Genomic DNA, 11,223 nt, shown 5'->3' on the forward strand with positions numbered 1-11,223 from the left:
CTATACTTCCAAATATTGATGAATTATATGTAGATATCTTCGATAATATAATGTCCGATAAGCATAACCCAATTTTTGTAAAGTTCCTGAATAGGAGCCCCGGTGGTATATTCACACTGATAGAAGCGTTTCAAAGTAGTAAAAGTAATATTGATGTTCGGAGAAAAGCCTCAAAGAAGGTTCTAAGGAAGGGTGAGAGGAGGGATGACTTTAGGAACTTTGTGAGTAACACTGACCTTAGCAACATTTCGGAACGTCTTGATGGTATCCAGCCGATTCACGCAGCGAGATTACAGTAACTACTGTAAATCCAAAGTTTTGTACCACAGTAAATACTGGATCGTGCTGACAAATCTGATAAATCGGTAGCATGTGCTATTACGTTTACAGTAAGAACTGAGGATATTTGTAATTCCAACAAATTCCAAACAACTGGATTTGTTGGAATTACACATATCCTCAGTTCTAACTGTAATCCTCATAGCACATGTTACCGATTTAGCAGAATTGATCGCACAATCAAGTTTTTACTGTGGTACAAAGTGTTTATATTTGCAGTAGTTACTGTAATTTCTGTGTAAATCAGCTGTCAAAATGGGTACTAACTATTAATGGAATTAGATTTTCACAATACCGAGGGGGCACGTATCCCCAGTTCCCCGGCTTCATCTCCCTGCAATGACTTGTCACTGAATCACCATTGCTGTGCAGGATCATAACAGGACAAATGGAACAAGGACAATATGCATCCTTTCATGTTCTTTACACTTACCTCATGTGTAAGCTGTCACATGTGTGTGTGAATAACATAACATTTAATACTTCTCTAGTTTAAACGTTCCTATAGTGACGGGGGTCCTATAGATATATAACACAACAAGTACAAATTAAGATTAAGTGAACAGGTAAAATGTCTGTCTGTTCTTTATTCACTGCTGTCTCGGACCATATACTTTTCCCCACAACTCCTGAACCAATCCAACGCATATATACATAAAGCTCAAGAATATCACTATATTGTAAGAGCAGGGAGTTGTTCCATAACAACTCACTGGTAAGAGTATCAAACGCTGTACAAGACTAACAATAGGGGACACTCTCCATGAAATGCAATAGGCCACCTAAGGTGCAACCATTGAGTTATGCAAGTACATGTTGTCACCTAATACCCATGCGAAGTTGCCTTTGGACATGCGTAGTCGGCTGGAGAGCGTCCCCTGTAATACGGATGGAAGAAGGCTAAATATATCATCGACAAACAAAATTAGACAGGGTAACAGACTGTGACAGTGTTGTACAAATCATTCATCCTCTCCGTCTATCAGACGGCATATTGAACCTCTGTTCTTTGTAAAGAAGCTTAGCTCATTTTAATATAATTTATAATTTGTTCTTTTGTTATATTATATGCTGATGTCGTTATGTACTAAATTTCCATTTCTCTCTTCTGTATATCACTGTTAATGAAATATGATGCGTGTTGATAACGCGAACGAAATACTAAATTGTCCTCCAATCATCACGTTTATACGAACGTCGTTAAGTGATTCGTCCATCCTCTCCACTCATGCCCAGTTGCTCAGTATGTTATATACTTTCTCTATGTTATGTAGGACTTTCCAACGTCGATCGAGTTTTGTTCTCAAGTTCAAGCATGGACATTTCAGAATCGTATATTGTACAATGAAAGCTCACACGCGTTGTTCTCAGCACTCTCAGCTTCTGTTCACACCTATTCTTGCTTCCCTCGTCGAGCTTGAAAGCCACGCAACAATAGCAATTATGTATGCACTGTGTGACTTCACACCTCTCAAGTCTAGTTCAAGCATTCCTCACATGTACATTCTTCCACAAATGTGTCATGTGTTGCTTCTGACATGCTGTCACAAAGCATTCGTCCTTCATAATACAACTAACTTCGCACAAGCGGGATGGTATTGTACCTCAAAACTCACATTCCTTTTCAATAGCAAATATAGCAAAACAGAAAAGCGTTTGCAAGCTAGCTGTCGTACTTACATATACCTGTAATAGAAAATGAAGGAAATGGATGAGTTATATGATTGAGAGGACCTCATAGGAACCTTGGGATGTTCGGTAAGAAAACAAATTGACATTTACAATGTTGTGCCTATTGCTACTATGCATCTTTTCATGAGTTTGAGAGAGGAAGTGGTGTAAAAGTCCCCCCCCCCACCCTACCCCCTCAATCAATTATATCATCATATAACAAAGAACACATCCGGACAGTTTTCAATTTTGACATCCTCATTTAAAGGACACTTGTTATTGCTATTGCTATATCGCTACGAGTATCGCTATTGTTATTGCCATTGTCATTGTAATTATTTTTATTATTATTATTATTATATATAACATATATATATAATATAGTATACCTATACGATAACTACGATAACAGCAAATAGGTAGACTATATTATGTACTTGCTCTACTTCTCTGTATTGATCCCTTTTGCAACTGGAAGTGAACATCTGAATCTTTGTTATAGGGATGTGGGCCTCAATGATAATACGGTATATCTGAATTTTGATTGGATTGTGAAGAAAGTCAGCCAACTAACCGGCGCATTGTATGTTGGACAGATAAGGTCATCGAGCTGTAGAAATGTAGCAAATGGTCTATCATCTATGTCCGGATTTCTATTTCTATAGTAGTGTCCGGATAACTGTGTCATCGATAAAATTAACATAGTACACCAGTCTTGGGAATCGTATCCCTGATGAGAAAATATATTTAACACGAAACATATTTATCATGTTCAAAGTGTCACAGGAAAAAGTGAAAACGATTCTTACAAAAACAAAAGTAAAACTACTTACCGTATATGAAATTGTAATAGTGCAGTATATTTTGTATTTATAAAGTATGTTGTCTCTCACAGAAATAAGTAATGTTATCTTCCATGATGAAAATACACCTTCTTTCATTTGAAAAATGTCCAAAGGCTCCTAGACAATGATTATTTTAGCATGGTAGCTTAATTTTGCAGAAGGCAAGTTCTACAAAGTCTCACCGGTATCGTTCAATCAAGTTATTCTTCATACTCATCTATATTGTATTTTATTCTGCAGTTTTACTACATATTTTGTGTCATATATTTATTTCCTGTTACATAGCGCTTTAGAGCACTTGTGGATTTTACGCTTTATGAAATAAATTATTAATTTTAATTCGAAATTATGGTAAATTTAAGTAATCGAGCATTAGCCAAGTAACCAACCATTATTGTAAATGACTTTATTATTTGAGTTTGATACAAATAGGTTGATAACAATAAAGAAAACACACCAATAATTGCAGATTTAAAAGTGCATTCATTTATAGCAAGCTGTGGCACGCTTAATGCCCACAATCAGCATGAGGGTAAAATTGGCACCTGGCTTACTACTTAAGCTTCCATTCATATGCAGTCCTGTCACTAAATCATTTGCCCCTTTTAGCGTTATAGAAGCGGTAACGTAAATACCATATGACGTTTTCCTTAATTCGTAAGAACATATTAACCTAAAAGTAAGCCACTTCTGACCTGCAGTATTTTACCACCAAAATACAAATTGCTTCGAAGTTGAACGGGAAAAAGACTATGGGACAAAACGTTCTTGACAGTGGGTTAAAATAGGAAACCATGATGATTTACTTTAAAATACTTAGACAAAATATTAATACGAATTAGTTGTTTCTTGACGTTAATTGATGACCAATTTGATCAGCGTTAAGAGTAGATAATTAGTATAATATTATTTCAAGGTAAGTATGAAAGGATCAACTACTCGTTGTGACTATGTATAAGAGGAAAGACGTAAGAGAAAGTGGATGAGAAGAACGCATGGAGGGTTCTACTTCTATTTGTTGCCTCCTCGTCCCCTTCTGTAGTGAAGTGAAATTTTGTAGTGTGCACCCGTTGTATTTACATGTCTTACGTAATAGTTCGTAACAGTCAGTTTTTAGCGTTAGCTGTTTCCACGTGTGGTTCTTCAGTTCTGTATACGTCGTTTTAATGGCAGCATCGTCCCTGCAGAGCTCCGGGGCATCGCCTCGTGATCCCGTTCATATTTTTGTTAATTTCACTTATTCTCGGGTTGTTAATTGCCCAGAGTTATTCATTATCTGTATCACCTGAAGTCAGGAAGGAGATGTCACCCTTCTCAGAGGCAGGATGCCTCAGGTTTTTGGATGGTTCGGCTTCTGGCTCGAAGCCATTGGTTTCCAAGATGGCGGATCATACTAACCTCTATAGCGAGCGTGGAGAGCTTCCTTTACCGCGAGCGTAGAGTCCTCTTCTTCGTTTCCGCGAGCGAGCTGACTTCAGCGTAGTAAGAGATTAAGTAATACATATTGTTATTATTTAAAGTGCCGTACGTACCCTTATTGTTAATTGAATCGTAGTTGTAATTGTTGCCCTCTGGCTAGGTTGTACTTCACTGTGTAAAGTACATGATAGGTTGTGTTTTGGACCTTGGTCCTATGGGTATAGCGTGTATTGTTAAGCACGTGTGTTGTATTGCGTACTTTTATACTGTAATGTTACAGTACCTTGAGTTTCAGTTTACCCAAAAGTTATTAACAGTTATGTATTATTATACTGTAGTAATTGACAGTGAAGTGTGTCATTGTATTGTATTGTACTGTATTGACAGTTGAGTTGTATTGAGAGATTATTTATTGTAACTGTATTTTTGTATTGTACTGCTCGCAGTGTAGAGAGCGTATACTGTATTTGTATTTTGTATCTTCAACATATTGTTTACTGTTGGTCACTATAGAGTTGTCTCAGAGCTTGTCCTTTAATCTTAGCCTTTATGGATAGCTATAGAGTGCCAAGTCTCTTGAGAGTTTGTGGGTTCAGGAGGTAGAAATTCCTGCTGTCTAGGAACAGTACGGTGGAAAGGCCTATAATGTGTTGCTGCTGGCATGTGTTGCCCTAGGCTGGCCATTACGAAGGTGTTAAATTCCTCGCCTGTTGGCAAACGTTTATTATTATTTATGCAGTTTATTTCATAATGTTCATTTTACATTGTTATTTATACGCTTTACACATTTTAATACAGCATTGTAAGAGTACAAGAGTTATTTCGTAGCTTGAGTATTTATGTTACAGATAGAGTTCTGTAATTGGTATTTCACAGTTGGAGCATAGGTTCTGTGAATATTTCATAGGTTGAGTATAGGTTTTTCCCCGAGTAAGGATAGTTTTAATTAAGATAGTAAAGAGTCCTTTATAGCCATTTATTATATCAAGCCATTTAATACTGTCATGTGTCATGACTTATTCTTCACTTGTATATTTTCATTTTCATATTGTGTAGAGTTTGTAATAAAATGTCAGCCGTTGTTTCAACGCAAGAACACTCTTGCATCCTCATTGATCACTTATGAGTTCGAAGCGTAGGACCCTAAATCCCGGTAATTTCCCCCGCCATCCGCGGTTCGCTTCACTTCAAAACTGTAAAATGTACGGAAAGTTGCAAATGTTATGTATTTATGAATGTGAACATGACGATACAGTTTATGAGATAAATCATATAGTATATATCGACATTGAGAACTATTATCATATAAAGGTAAGAACACACACAAGCATATTTAACATTGGTAATTTGAAAACCCAATATCTTGATATTGGGTTTTGATCTTTGATCTTTGTTCTCTTATTCGACTTCTCAGTGGGAGAGTAACATCTTGACTTGATGATAAACCCTAATTTGCTCCATGCAGAGGATCACAGTATACTGATGGGTCTGTGAAATATTGTCATCAGGGGGTGATGTTAGTCAAAAGCTTTATGTTCTAAACCTACCAAATAAAATCACCTCATTGAAGGTCTGATAGATTTTGATTTTTGGTAGAAGTATTGGTATTATTATATTCTTCTTTTGGGAAAGATTTCAACTATGATCTACATCTTAATTGCAAAATTACATCATTGACACTTGCTCGTGCAAGATGCATTCACAAACTGTCACCAAATTGATAAGAATTCATCAATCATCGCCATATGAATGTGATTTTGACTGAAACATGAAAACAAATAACAGCATAGTTGCAATGCAATCTTTCCAGCCATCAGAATATTCGTTTAATGAGGATGTTAAAAAGATAGTCCAGCCTAAAAGAGAAAAAAAACATTCCGCTTTTTTCTTGGGCTGGTGAACGAGATGTTTCAAGTTCAGGTTCAAATGTCGCAAACGGACTCTAGGGATTGAATTGTACTGTACCAGGATTCTAAGAAATATAATACACTTTCATCAGCCACCTTTTGTATGGACTATCCTGTTAACAACACTCATAAATGGGTCTGAAATTAACGGCATTTTAGCTTACCAGATCACGTGCCTCACATAATCCTCTAATCACAGTGTCTGTTGTTTGTTGCTCGCAATTAAAACGGTAACACTGTCCTATAGGAAATTGTGTCTGTATGAAAATTAAAAAATATATATTAATATATATATATTTAAATGAAACGTAATGAGAAGGAAAATCCAAAATAAAAGATGTAAAAGATGTATATATATATATATATATATATATATATATATTTATATATATATATATATATATATATATAAATATATATATATAAATGAAACGTAATGAGAAGGAAAATCCAAAACAGTGAAAAAACTTCCAATCTCCACCAGGATTCGAACCCGGGCCTCCCGCTTTGTACGCGGACACCCTAACCAACTAGGCCATGGACGCTGATTGTATGTCCAGAGGTTCGAAACCGGTAAGGAAGGTCGTTATTTCATTGTAGGCGTTTGACACCTGTATCGAACAATACTAGTTCTGTTTTTGGTGACATATTTTGCCTTACTCTAGAGATCTAACATGATGCTAACCAACTCGAAAATCATTTGTGATTCCTAAAGCCGATCTCGAAAGAGATACTTTGAACAGACTTTATGTTAATGGAATGGAGGTAAACGACAAAGGCAAATGAATATATATAAATGAAACGTAATGAGAAGGAAAATCCAGAACAGTGAAAAAACTTCCAGCCTCCACCGGGATTCGCACCCCCCGGGCCTCCCGCTTTGTACGCGGACAAATATAGCTAAACATTCATAGCTATATATATATATATATATATATATATATATATATATGGTAACTCGCATTACACTTTTTCCTGTTTTTATAATCCAAGTGCTGTGGTTTGAATAAGTGTAATTCCTCAATTTTCTGTGGTGTTATATCCAACATTCATAACTACAAAATGAAATTATCAAGAACTATAATTATGTTCGCCTTAATGTATGGTGCGCTTCCAAATATCGGTAACTCGCATTACGGAAAAAGGACACCTGAAAAATTGACACCGGTACAAAATGGCACCGTGCTCAAACAAAGAATGATGTTTTCAATTGCATACATGTACAAGATATCTACCCTACTGATGTTTATATATCAGCAGTAGAAAATATGAAACAACTTCAGATGTGGTATAGAGGGTGGAAAGTCTGGTAACTCGCATTACAGTAACTCGCATTACACTTTGTCCAGTCATCGATTTTGCTCTTTATTGATCAAATTCTTTGAAAAAGATATGCTCCAAAGTCATTTTTTAAACACTTGGAACTCTTAGAAATTCTTAGAAACTGTAAAACACTTTACAAAACTTTTAACAACAATTAGCAAAAACTTTATCCATCCTGACAATTATATCAATAATAATCGAAGCTGATTGAACCAGAAAATTCAACTGAACAATTGTTGATTAACAAGATTGCAATGTCCATTCTTGAATTATCAATCCAAATTTCCAGTCAAGGTAATCCAAGCAAAACTGGCAGCTCTCCGCTTCCATTTTAATGTCTCAAAACATGTACTGAAAGTTAAACAGGTTCAAAGCTTATAGTGAAGTACAATAAAAGTTTCTTTGGCATGTTGATTAGTGATTGGGAACTTCGAAAAATTGTACTTAGGGTTCTTAGGAAAAGCATGAAACTAATAAAACAATTCTTGTCCCTAATTCTATCAGTATAAATAACATTATCAACAATAACACAATAGATGTATCATCATGCAGAATGAGGGCATGGTGGTAGGCCATTCTAGATAACCTTGAATGGATGGTGTTTTGTATCAAATTAAGGTTGATTTTCACATTGTAGTGACTTAAGCCACTCATATTGGGGAAGGGTTTTGCACATTATGATATTTGGGAAAACACATTTGACTTGGTAAACCACAACAATCTATCCCAACTGACCAAGCCTCCGCAACACCGCCCCTCCCCCCCCCCCAGTGGCCCCAATCTTCCCTTCTGCAAAATCCCCTTCAGCCCCTCCCCTCTGCCCATCCCCACTAATTCCGAGGTGCCCAAACCCTTGGCAACATCAGTTTCATATCAAGAATTATTTCCATCAGGATGTAAGGCACATTATAATGGTCATGATTTACAATATTTGCCCATCCAAGAACATACTAGATTACTATGTGATAGGCTACAGACTAATATAGCCTAAGCTCTCACAATTTGTCCTAAATATTGTATTAAGCAATTAATATCCCATGAAAAATTGTTAATGTTAAAATGGAGAAAGGATGTTCTTACTTTACTCATTTGATGATGTCACAGTTGAATGCAACATGGGAGGTCCGTGATTCCACAAAGGTCAGGTGTTAAAATCATCAATGTCTGTTGAAACTGTCCTAAGGGTCACATGTGATGTAATGGAGGTTGCAGTGCATTCTGGGTACAGGAAGTACCTACTGTGCACACCTTATAAAAGTATATATTAGGCTCTATTGCTTTGTTGATCAGTAGTACTGCAAGTGTGCTTTGTGAGATTGGAATAATATATGGTAACTCGCATTACAGAGGTAACTCGCATTACTGGTAACTCGCATTACAGTTTTCAATGGCTCTTTATATCTATATACTAGGTACATTTCTAATTCTTTCAACTATTGTTATACTCTTTACTTTGACTAGAAGCATAATATGAAATGGCAGGAAATTATCTGCTGCAGTGAAAAAAAAAGTTAAAAACTTGGTCTCTCGGTAACTCGCATTACGCTCTCAAATCAGCTCTGTGTCGTTACAGCCATATGCCTACAAACCGAAATTGTTTAGGGGAATGGTAATATTATTTTTATATATCAGTAATGGTACTACCAATACATATATATATCAAATTTATTATATATATATATATATATATATATCAAATTTATTATATATATATATATATATATATATATATATATATATATATATAAATATATCCGTGTGCGTGTTTGTGTTTGTGTGTGGCACCATTAAGTTAACGAATAAAACTGGCGACAAATATCTGTCACGGGTGCATAACATGTACTTTCTTTACAAAACAAGGTCGTTCAAGAGCATCCTCACACAACTGGATATCGAGAAAAGGAGCGCTTTAATCTACTAACTACTTAAACATCATGATACATGTGGCGATCATGAGAGTACTTATTGACTATCCCACTAAACTGGGGGATTATCTGTTAGGTATTACCGCGTTGGTTGTTTGGAATTTCTCATCATGTATCGTAATGAAATGGAGCACCTGAACACAAGTATCATGTTTGGTGGGGATCCATTTGGATAAGGACAATGAGTGCCGGAAGACTATGTTTACACCTAACACTACTAATACACACTGTACATGTACACACATGTATGTACTGTACACACTGTGCATGTATGTACTTGTTGACAATCATTTTATATTAAAGTCTTTTAATTAAATGAATTAAACCAGAAACACTGAGACAAGTACATTGCAAATAGTTTTTGTTTATATGACATTAAAAACTGCACAGTATTGAATTTAATGAACCTGAAGTACAATACCCAGGCTCAAAACATGTGGAACATCAAAACAGTCACAAACGTTTTTTGTAAAAGTCCCAAACTTTGAGGATTTTTCATCTCAAAATAAGGCAAAACATCCTCCTGAATTTTTTGTACAAACAGGGTGGTACTACATCGCTTCAGAAAAAAATATCAGATTTTTTCAACATGACGCGTTTTGAGTTATTGGCTGTCAAAGACGACATCTAAGCAACATAACAACTTCATAAATTAATATTGAGAAAAGCTAGATTCCTGAAATTTGTTTAGGTGTACTTTATATTTATAACTGAAGTATAAAACTCTGACAGCTCTAACATGGTTACTTTGTTTTAAAAAATTGGCATCAAAACCCCTACCTCATGCTGCATCGCAGCATGAAATAGCAACTTTAGAGTTGCACAACTTGCAAATATATTATAGGAAAGCATTGCAATCATTATTTTGTATTGTTTGTACTAGACATAATAACCTCTGAAAGAATCAAGTATCCTGTAGTTATGGTTTAAGAGCAATTCATCACTAAATATAGCATATTTTTAGTGAAAAGTACAAAATCGAATATTTTGACACTAGTTCTGAACGTATAAACAAACTACTGCAGAGTTTTGTATCACACAACACACACGAAAACGCGGTGTAATAATTTACCGCATACTACTGGCACTGCCATAGACAAGAAACTATCCAGGAATTTTTTCCTAACAACTAAAATACATCGAAAAAATTCACACGTCAATAATGGTATAAGCATAGTAAGTGCATAATAAATGCATTAAATATGTATTCATATATGTATTAAATGTGAAAAACAAAGCTTACCTGACGTTTTATTGCTGTAATATATTGGTATATCAATTCACGATTACAGAAATTATTGCCAGAGGTCCTCTTCATTGGTGTCGACTCAGCCGTATTCCTAAGAAAGACGCTAACAACAGCTGTCGAGAAAGTATATAAAGCAAACATTATTTGCATCACTGCAACGAACTCCAATGAACTACCATTTATTGTAATCGCCCTCCACTCGAAGCAAATAACAATAATTGAATAAACGTTTTGCGACGACGATGTACCAGCTAATTCATTATTCTGCGTGATGAGAATCGATATTACTTTAAAATGAATCTCCGTGTATAAACCGAACAGGTGAGATGGATTACATATAGGGGGATAATTATCCGTTACCAATCCGACTGTACAAATTCGAACATTCCAAACCCCATGTGTTAGAAAATCATTACTCGAGATAGGAATACACTAGGGAGCTTCCTATAGCTTTATTTTGCACGTTAGACAGCCTGCATCAATAAACAACCTTTTTTTCCGAGGGGGTCACATGGACCTTTTTTTTGTTTTGTCTTAAAAGATTT

At 35.6% G+C, this 11,223-nt stretch overlaps 1 long non-coding RNA gene across 1 annotated transcript; it reads right to left on the reverse strand.

Moving 5' to 3' along the window:
• Window positions 1-534: 534 nt before the first annotated feature.
• LOC139963824 (uncharacterized) lies at window positions 535-11,223 on the reverse strand. Its single transcript, XR_011791766.1, has 4 exons — window positions 10,673-11,223; window positions 6,346-6,438; window positions 2,585-2,740; window positions 535-2,025 (listed from the first exon to the last, which is right to left on the reverse strand). It is a non-coding gene; the product is annotated as an uncharacterized lncRNA (long non-coding RNA).

Source organism: Apostichopus japonicus, chromosome 22 (assembly GCF_037975245.1).
Source record: "Apostichopus japonicus isolate 1M-3 chromosome 22, ASM3797524v1, whole genome shotgun sequence".
Lineage (NCBI taxonomy): Eukaryota > Metazoa > Echinodermata > Holothuroidea > Aspidochirotida > Stichopodidae > Apostichopus > Apostichopus japonicus.